At 51.1% G+C, this 9,794-nt stretch overlaps 1 long non-coding RNA gene across 1 annotated transcript; it reads right to left on the bottom strand.

The window, feature by feature from the left end:
- Positions 1 to 279: 279 nt before the first annotated feature.
- Positions 280 to 8,350, bottom strand: LOC121144136. The gene is made up of 3 exons (XR_005881440.1): positions 8,231 to 8,350; positions 1,547 to 1,695; positions 280 to 688 (listed from the first exon to the last, which is right to left on the bottom strand). It is a non-coding gene; the product is annotated as an uncharacterized LOC121144136 (long non-coding RNA).
- Between the last annotated feature and the right edge of the window lie 1,444 nt (positions 8,351 to 9,794).

A 9,794-nucleotide genomic window follows, 5' to 3' on the forward strand; every position in this document is an offset into this window, starting at 1 on the left:
CACTCTACACTTATGGTGTTCACTGCACTCATTCACTGCACTCATTCACTGCACTCATTCACTGCACTCACTCACTGCACTCACTGCGCTCACTGCACACTCTACACTTATGGTGTTCACTGCACTTACTGCACTCACTGCACTCACTGCACTCAATCACTGCACTCACTGCACTCACTGCCCCTGAAAGGGCACCATGCCTTCCAAGAAGCTCATTTGTCATCCCAGAATGACACAGGATGTGTGACCCCCACCAAGGATGCAAATTCACTCAGTCACTTGCTCATCTCCCATTCTTCAATGTGTTCAACCGCCACTACCCACTGGGCAGGGCCAGGGAGAAGGGAGTCATGGGTAGTCCTTGCCTCTGGTCACTACGAGGCTGTGAAAAGACATACATTGAAGAAGCAGGAGCAGCTGAGCATTTCCACCCAGGCCGGATGGGGAGCTCAGAGTGACCAGCATCTTCAAGGAAGTGGCGTGTGAGTCCAGCTCCAAAGCTGAGGAGGCAGGAATGGGAGCACATGTGGGCTGAGCACATGGGAAGCTAGGATGCTGGAGACAGCTGTTCTCAGCTGAACCACCAGTCACCCCAGCACTTGACTGCCTCCTCAAGCACGTTCTGTCGCCTGAAACTCTGGGCTTCATAACCCTTATCACGGGACGGGCGTTGAGGCTGACTGTGCACCTGGAAGGAACCAGAGAAGCTGGGAAGAGAAACGAAGCCAGTGTCTTCCATTAAAAAGCACCCAGTGGGAAACTGTGGCCCAGGAAGGAAAAGTCATTGGCCAAGATCACTCAACTTCTTGACAAAAAGAGGCCATACTCCTAGTGCTTGCTTTCTTGGATCTCATTATTGTCCCCTCCCAGGCTGATGGGGGTCACACTGTTGTCTTTAACCAGTCACTATGGTCAGAGCAGGTGCCACGGCAGCCCCTTCTGAACAGGCCAACTAAACAGACAACACAGAAAGGATATGTGTTCCTTGCGGCCATATCAGGAAGAGAAACAAACAATCCTGATGACCCCCCTCCCCAATGTCCATCTTCAGGGCTCTGATATGAGGTCCAAGTGCAAACAGGGGACAAGAGATGTGCATAATTAATTGGACACGGTCAAGGTGTGATCCACCCATCCTTGAGCCATTGTCCCAGCTCCAGTCTCTCTTGTTAGTTGAGCTAACAATGTGTCAGAGCTGTGTAAAATGTATTCCCAGAAGCCACACTCCTTCTCTGGCAGGTATGAGCTCTCTCCCTTCCCTTGAGAGTCTAACTCCTTGGGGAGCACTGTTTCTGAAGTCATGGTCAAAGGAGGAGGGCCAGGGTGCCTCATAGACTGTCTTCCCTCCCACCTGGCCAATGACACCGTGTGTGCAGGAAAATAGAAAGTCAGTCCAGCAGATGCTCGGCTTGTCCAGCTGTTTGTAAGTGGAGAAAAAGCAGGCGGCAGGCACTCGAAGTCTGTGCAGCTGCCCCCCAGCCCTCATTTCCCAGGCAGAGAACCATCGTCCCAGCTGGGAGGAGGAAAGATGACCTCCACAGCTTACCTTTGCGGCACTAGGACCACAGGAACCTGTCAGAAACACCTGAGGGAGCACAGATTGACTGGCCACCAGGCCTTCCTAACAAGGAGGGCACAGCAGAGTAGCTCAGGCTGCAGCAGGCTGTGGCAGATGCTCTCCATGTTATGGTGGATCTAGAGGCAGAGAGGTTGTATATAAACGTAAAGGCCCATGCCAGAGGATCTCCTGACACTAGCCAGGCCCTACTTCCCAATGCTTCTTAGAGTTCCCAAAATGGCATCAAATGGGGACCGAGTGTTCAAAATGTCACTCTAGGATGGGGGCCCATTTTAGATTCTAACCAGAATGACTTCCAATGTTGGGTAAATTTTTTCTTTCTTTCTTGGCTTTGTTGTCTTTTTGTTTCTATCAGACTAAGGCAAAGCAAGGCCCACACCTCCCCATAGTGTCCTGCCCCCACACTGTGCAAGATGCTCTCCACAGACTCCCTTCCTTCTTTCCTGATTTCCCCCTTTATTCCTTACCCCACTTCTTCCCCACAATCATCCACACTAACGGATTTACTGCATGTCCTTAAATATGTATGAATCCTTACAAAACATGCTGTGTTATTCTGCTTCTGTGTGTTTTAATTAATGTGGATTAATTCTAGGAAGTAGCCCTGTCTTCCACTTTTTATTATATTGATCAGTACCAGGAGTATGCGGTGGTATGTCATAGCTGCCTCTAACTGTACGGAATTCACCAGAACGCCCCACGCTTGCTCCTGCATCTCCCCAGTGAAGGACATCTAAGTGGCCTCCAAACCTCTGGTACCCACAAACACTGCCATAATAGTTCTAGCAGACTCCTTTTCACCCTGTGTGAGGTGGCTTGGGATGAGTGTCCAGGACGGGCCTCGCTGAGTCGCTGTGATGGCTAATCTTCACTATCAACTTGACACACTTAGAAAGAGGAACTCAGTTGAAGAATTGCCTCCATTATAGTGATCCGTAGGGATGTCTGTGGGACGTTTATTGACTGATGATTGAGGTAGGAGAGCCCAGCCTACTTTGGACAGTGGCATTCTTAGGCATTCTACACAAGAAATGTAACTGAATGTGAGCTTGGGATCAAGCCAGTAAGCAGTGAATATTCCTCCATGATTTCTGCTACAACTTCCTGCCTTGATTGAGTTCCTGCCCCAACTTCCCTCAACCACCACGGACTGTAAACTGTGAGATAAGCACTTTCCTCCCCAAGCTGTTTTTGGTCATGTTGTTTATCACAGCAACAGTGTTAGGACAGTTGGGAAGAAATGCCAAATTCCTTTCTCAGACAGCTTTTGAAAGGCCAGCACCCTACAGGCAAGCAAGAGTGCCCCTTCCAGGTGGGAGCTGTCCCACCCGTCAGCTCGTTCTGCAGGCAGTAGGTAGCTGGCCAGGGTCTTGAGGGAGAACCTTCCTTTTACATGCCCTGGCGTATGCCACAGGCAGAGTTTGAGGCTGTGGTGCCCACACTAGGCATTCTAGAGATTAGCCCCCGCGTGCAGGGCGCGGTCAGAGCGGCCCTTTCCCTGCATCCTTGGGTTCACTTGTCTTTCTGGCTGCTGCCATCCAGACTGGGAAGGAGTAGCAGGGTTTCTTTTGCACGCATTGGCTTGCCTGCATGTGTGCATGCGTGTGTATGTGCGTGTGCTTGTATGTGTGTGATATGTGGGGTACATCTTCACTCACATGGAGAAGCCAGAGGTAGATGTTAGACGTCTTCCTCTAAGGTTTGCCACATTATTTTTGAGACAATCTCCTCATTTAGGATAAACTCACTGGTCGGCAACGTCTGGACCCCCCCACCCACCCTGTCTCTGCCCCATTGGCACTGGGTTATAGGCACACACCACCACACCCAGCTTTCACTTGGGTGCCAGGATCCAACACTCAGTCCAGTGAGCCTCCCTAGCCCGAGCCTCGACTCTCTGACACGCCCACACATCTCGTGTGCTTCCGGGTTCTTGGACGTCTTCCTCCACCAGTTTGCACAGAGCATCACTGCTGCTTTGTGGGAGTTCTTTGCAGAATGTGCACGCTAACCGTTTGCTGCTCCTCTTCCTGACTTCACCCTTGCTCGCCTGCTTTCTGTTTTCCTCTGCGGGAGAGCCCTCCCTCTTGCCTCTGTTTTCTCAGCCCTACCCATCACTCCTGAGTCAGGCGACCTCCCCGCCTCCCTTGGTTCTCTGTAGGACTCTAGTGCTGCTGCGTTCTGAGTTGATCCAGCTGGTGAGAGGGAGGCAGAGAGGGGTTTTCTTCCCTCCCTTCATCTTCCCTGACCAGGGCCCTGACCTCCACTCTTGCTATGGTTCGTCCGCCCAGCTCAGAGTCTCTATGGACCTCCTCCTGAGGTTCCCTTCCAGCTCCCTTCTGTGTCCCATCACGTGCTTAGTGTGTGGGCTCTGTGGGTGTCTTAACATCTGGTGTGATGGGTCCTTCCTTTAGAAAGTCAAAGCAGGGCCTAGAGAGACAGCTTTGCTGGTAACATGTTCTCAGGAATCACAGCGAGAGAGAGAGAGAGAGAGAGAGAGAGAGAGAGAGAGAGAGAGAGAGAGAGAGAAACTGGAGTGTTTGTGCAGACTCCTAGTACCACATCCCTGAAACTCATTGGCCAGTCAGCCTGAGCTAATCAGGTCCCACTGAGAGGCCCTGCCTCCAAAAAACAAAGTGAGTAGACCCCAAGGAACAGCACTAAGGCTGGCCTCTGGCCTCCACATCCTCGAACACACATACACATGCGAAGGGCGTCTGGGTAGAATGCAGACCACGGAGCCAGGATCTGAAAGCTTCTTCCACCAACTTGTCACCTGAGCAGCTCTGTGGACCTTCAGCTGCCTGGAGCTGCCTGACCTATTCCCTAGGACAGTGCTGCGGTCCTCTGCCTGGAGCTGCCTGACCTATTCCCTAGGACAGTGCTGCGGTCCTCTGCATGAGTGGCACGGGTTGTTTGTGGCATTGGCTATGCTTGCTGTCTGCCCTGTAATAGTCAACAGCTCTTTCAAGGGCAGGAATTTGGTCTGTCTTAAGTAACACCCACACAGCACTCAGCCACAGCTAAGGGTAGCATCTGCTGAGTGTTTAGACAGCCATGATAAGCACTTCAAGAGTGCTGTATTCACCCTCCACATGAAACCTACCACTCAGGGTAAGGTTATCACCATTCAGAAAAGTGGGGCGCGGAAAGGTTAAACAACTTGATTAATACCCCACAGGCTTCTGATAAACTTTGATTTAAATCCAAATAGGTACTGATGCACTTAGAGTTCGTGCGGCCATGTGCTTCTCACTATTCACCTCTCCACACACCCCAGGGCATGTGGTGAGTGAGGGAATGGATGGACAGATAGATAGACGGACAGACGGATGGATGGATGGAGATGGACAGATGGATGGATGGAGATGGATGGACAGATGGAGATGGATGGACAGATGGATGGATGGATGGAGATGGACAGATGGATGGATGGACAGATGAAGATGGATGGACAGAGGGAGATGGATGGACGTGTGGAGATGGATGGACAGATGGAAATGGATGGACGGATGGATGGATGGATGGACGGGTGGAGATGGATGGACAGATGGAAATGGATGGACGGATGGATGGATGGATGGACGGGTGGAGATGGATGGACAGATGGAAATGGATGGACGGATGGATGGATGGATGGATGGATGGATGGATGGATGGACGGATAAGTGAATGCAAGGGAAATAAGGAGGGTAAGCAGATGATTCAAATACTTAAACCACAGTTGGCCCTAGCTCTTTTTTCCAAGCAATTATGCTCCTAATACCAGCTCTTTTTTCTGCAAGATACTGGTTTTCATAAATTATGGAAAATTCTTTGGCTATTGCTTGTTATGTTATGGCCTGGGGTGGAGCACAGGGGTGATGGATGACTTTTTAAATTCTTTCCCATCGGCTTAGAGAATTCTCTAGGCCACGGCTGCGTGCAGAATCTATAATTAATTATTATTCACACTTAATACAGTTAGATACTGTGAACACATACTTTCCATTAATTTATGTGGCTGACTCCTCATCATTTTCCCACAGGTATAGTCACTGATTTCTCAAGTTATTAAAAATTAAAATGTATATTAGGGCGCGTGAGGAGCTTGGTGTCCTTGTACCTATTTTTAGTCTAAAGTCACAAACTGAGTGGGGAACTCAGCTGCTTTGGGGGTCATTTCTGACTGAGGGTGGGAACACTCATTCTCACTTATTCATTCCTCACTGTTAATTAGGAATGGTTGAACCATGGCGGCCCAGTGCTACAAGCTTTGGAGAACATGGAGAAGACAGGTCCCAGTCCCTGGGGGACATCCTCACTCTTCCTGTGGAAAGCAGGCAAGTAGCCAGCTGATAGGCATAGTCAGGAACGTTCAGGATGAAGGAAGCCCCAGCTGGCCTGGAGTAGGCGGTGGAGCCGATGAACGAAGAATTAACCCTTGAGGGAAGAAGAGGGTCAGAGCTGAAGGGAGGGCTAGATTGTAGGAGTAGCAGGTAGAAGACACAGGAGTCAGGAGAAGGCATGGCAGGTTCTAGAAGGCCAGAACACTCCCTAGAGAACCAACATGGAGTGTCGGGGTTCTGACTGTAAGAGGTGTGTGGGACAGAGGTCACTGAAGGGCCAGTCCAGTGCAGTGTCGTGCAGATGCGGTCCCAGTCACTGGGACAGCAGCCAGGCTGCCAGCACTTAGGAGCTTGAAGACAGCCTTGGCAACACAGTGAGCTCAAGAAAACAAGCAAAGCCACAAAAGAAACAGTGGAGAAAACGAGAGGGCAGTACTTTCCAGAAGCCTGCACACAAACAAAAATCTGAACACTGTGGTTATCGCAGGAACTTAACACTCATGAGACCAGCTCACCTACTCTGCATTTGAGAGTTCATGTTCCTGAGAATCAAAGCCAAGAACTTCCAAACAAATAGATCCATGCCTGTGCAGGCATCTGAAGTCAGCTCTGTCCACTTCCCAGGAGCCTTTGCACTCCAGCTCTGGGGCACAGTTCTCACAGGGACTTTAAAGCCAGTGACACTGTGGATAGGAACCTGACACCCACCCTATGCCCAGGCCACCTGGAAGCTTTGCCCCTCAGATCTGAGACTCTCTGTGGCCCCACTGGTGACAAACAACCAGAGCCTCCTCGGATTTACATATTCTGCATAACTTTGCATAAAGAATTGACAAGTCTCAGAGCCTGTACAAGAAAACTAATTAGAGGAATGCCTTGTCTTAGGAGGGGAGTGGGTGTGTTTGCATTCTTAGCTGCTCGCTCAGTACAGCTGTGGGGCCTAACCCAGCATTATTAAGAGGCTGGCTTGGAGTCTGACTGGATTCTGTTGGATCAGCAGCTGGCCTTGGACTTGCTATATAATGAAGGGTAACCTTGAGCTTCTTGTCCTCCTACCTCTACCATCCAAGTGCTGGGACGACAGGTTGTGCCACCAGTAGGGTTTGTGAGGGGCTGAGGACGGAGCCCTCAGTCTCTACCAACTGAGTTGCATCCCTAGACCCAAGATGAAGTCTCATCCAAGTCTGCTGCTGACTGTCTGTATAACTTTGGGCCAGAGATTTCGCCTTCTGAGCTTCACCAAGAGGGACATTTAAGGAATTATTGACAGCTCCTCAGTGGTGCCTGCTTAAAATTCCAGCACAGGGGAGACCAAGGTGGAATAGGGTATAAATTCAAACTCAACCTGGCAGCATAGTGAGACCCCTCCCCCTCAATAAAGAAAGGAAGAGAGGAGAATAAGCCACGTTGAGTGGGTCCATCTGTCCAACCTCTTGGCACAATGACCAACGCACACTCAGTCCTCTGTAAATATTTAGGCACTGAGTGACTCTGATCCATGGACAGCGAAATTTTCCACCTGATTTTTTATTGCATTTTTTATTTATTTTGCGTATGTGTTCAAGTGTGGCTGTGGGTACGGGTGCTCAGGTGTCCTGTGAACTATGTAGAGGTCAGAGGACACATTATGGGAATCGGTCCTCCGGTTCCACCGTGTGGGTCAAGGGAGTCAATCTTCACTGACCTCTGCAGCAAGCACCTGTACTCACTGAGCTGTCTCACAAGCTGCCTGACATTAACGTCAGAAATGTTTCTCCCACTCCCCAGCTGATTCTGGTGGGTATTTACCTTCCACAGGGAGTGACCCTGTGTCACAAGGGTCCCTGGTCCCCAAAAGATCATCTTCCACTCAGGAGCTCAGGAGCCAGAATTTACACACAAACTGAAGATAGAGCCCAGTGAGAAAGTAAGGCAGACAAGGGACAGGACCCTGTGGGGGGCTCCCTATTTCCTTCCAGACTTTCCTGTCCCACACCCCTTGGGACTTGCACGGCATTCCCCTGGCTCTGTCCTTGCTGTCACCAGGCCTTCGTGGAGGACGGGCCTGAGGTTCTGAAGATCCATGCTGCTCCAATACTCTCCCCCTGCGGCAAGCTCCCGACGTAGCTTTTCCCAGTAATAATTAGCGACAGAAATATCTGACCTACTTAAGACGCCACAAATACACACATTCGGCGGCTTCCACATCAACCTGGGGGCCCAGAGCAGGCTGGCTGAGAAACAGGTTTGTGTTTTGTTTTGTTTTTAACCTGGTGCTGCTCCTCCCTGCTCACTTGCTCCCCCTCATCCCCACCCCTCACCTGCCTCCTCCTTGACCAGGTACCTTTCAGGCGCTAGAGTAGGTGATGATTTTTGCATCCAGTCCCATGAGCAGAGGGGTCTGGCTTTAGAAGGATGGGTTCTGCAGACGGTTTTGTGAATTTCTAAAGCAGACTTAGGAAGGCAGCTTGGAAAGCAACCAACAGAAAAGAAGAGCCCAGAAAGGCTCAGTTGGGTCACATGCGCACCAGCAACCCTACCCACACATTTCTCAGCCCGTCCTCCCAAGGTCAGGTCCAAGTTTTCCCCAGATCACCCATGTGCATCACCCCTGTCACCAGAACTACACCAAGGCTTGGTGACTACTGCTTGGAGACTTGCTGGTAGGATTGTGTGCCTACTGCGGAGTGATAAAGTCACCCTCCGCAGACCTGTCCTCACGAGGGCTGTCTGGAAGGCAGTCGGGCCCTAAAGGTTTGTGCGACACGTGTCAGATGAGTGGGGAGGTGAGCACAGGAGAAGGGGGCTCTCATACATCTAGGGGACATCAGGGAATGCTCGCAGAAGCTGTGCACCTGAACCTGGCATCAGTCGTCTCTTCCCGGTGAGGAAGGGAAAGCGACGTCACCCGACGAGCAGCTGCAGCAAGGTGGAGAGGTCAGTGGCGATTATTGGATGCTCAGGAAACCAAATAAAGTTCAAGGGGCAGCGGCTCAGGCCGGAGGTCATGACAGAAGACAGGCCTAGCTAGATCTGGGGCGAGGACCCCAGAGTGTGTGCCTCTTGCTGCTGGTGGGGTCACAGGGAACAGCCTGGGAGGATCCTGAGGCAGCCTCGCACCTCTTGGGTGAGTGCATTCTCTCGGAATAAACTTCACTTAGTCTGTGCTGAGTCTAGTGAATCTTGATTCCCACACAATAGAGAGGGATTAAGGGAGGGATTGTTCATTTGGGCTCATGGTTTTGGGGGTTCAGTACCTCACAGCAAGGAGGGTGTAGCAGAACTCACATCATGGCTGCCAGGAGGCAGAGAATGTGGGGGAGACAGGAAGGGACCAGGGCAAGAAAGAGACAGCCCACCATGATGGCGGCCCCTAAGGCCTTATCTCCGGCTCTTCACCCATCCCCGATAATACCATCCTGCAATGAAGGCATGGGTGGGTTAATCATCTCTGGAAATGCCTAAGATTTTAGTTTGTTGTGTGCTCTGGGCATCTCTTAATAAAGGTGGCACTCAAGACTGGCTCCATGTGGCCTGGCATTGTAGAGAAGGAACCTTTTCCCTGCTTTGGACGAGCCTGGGTAGTGCACCACCCCCAGGAGGCTGTCCCCTCAGGCCTGGCAACACCGTCCAATTGGCAGCAGCTTCCAGTGTAGCCACACACACAAGACCTTAGTCACCACCTCCCACAAAGTCCTCCACGTCCTTGGTGTTACTTTATCCCCAGTGTACGAGGTTCTCAGGCCGGAAGGGTTTCCTGAGACAAGGAAACCCATTTTCTCTGCCTGCCACCAATTCACCTGCCCACTCCACATTCTCAGAACACCCATCTACACCAAAGATCAGGGTAGTTCCAGACGCCCGGATGGCCACAGTCAAGTCTGCCACAGGAGCTCGCCAGTCAGCAG

The sequence above is a fragment of the Mesocricetus auratus genome, unplaced genomic scaffold, assembly GCF_017639785.1.
Source record: "Mesocricetus auratus isolate SY011 unplaced genomic scaffold, BCM_Maur_2.0 Super-Scaffold_100014, whole genome shotgun sequence".
Taxonomy (NCBI): Eukaryota; Metazoa; Chordata; class Mammalia; order Rodentia; family Cricetidae; genus Mesocricetus; species Mesocricetus auratus.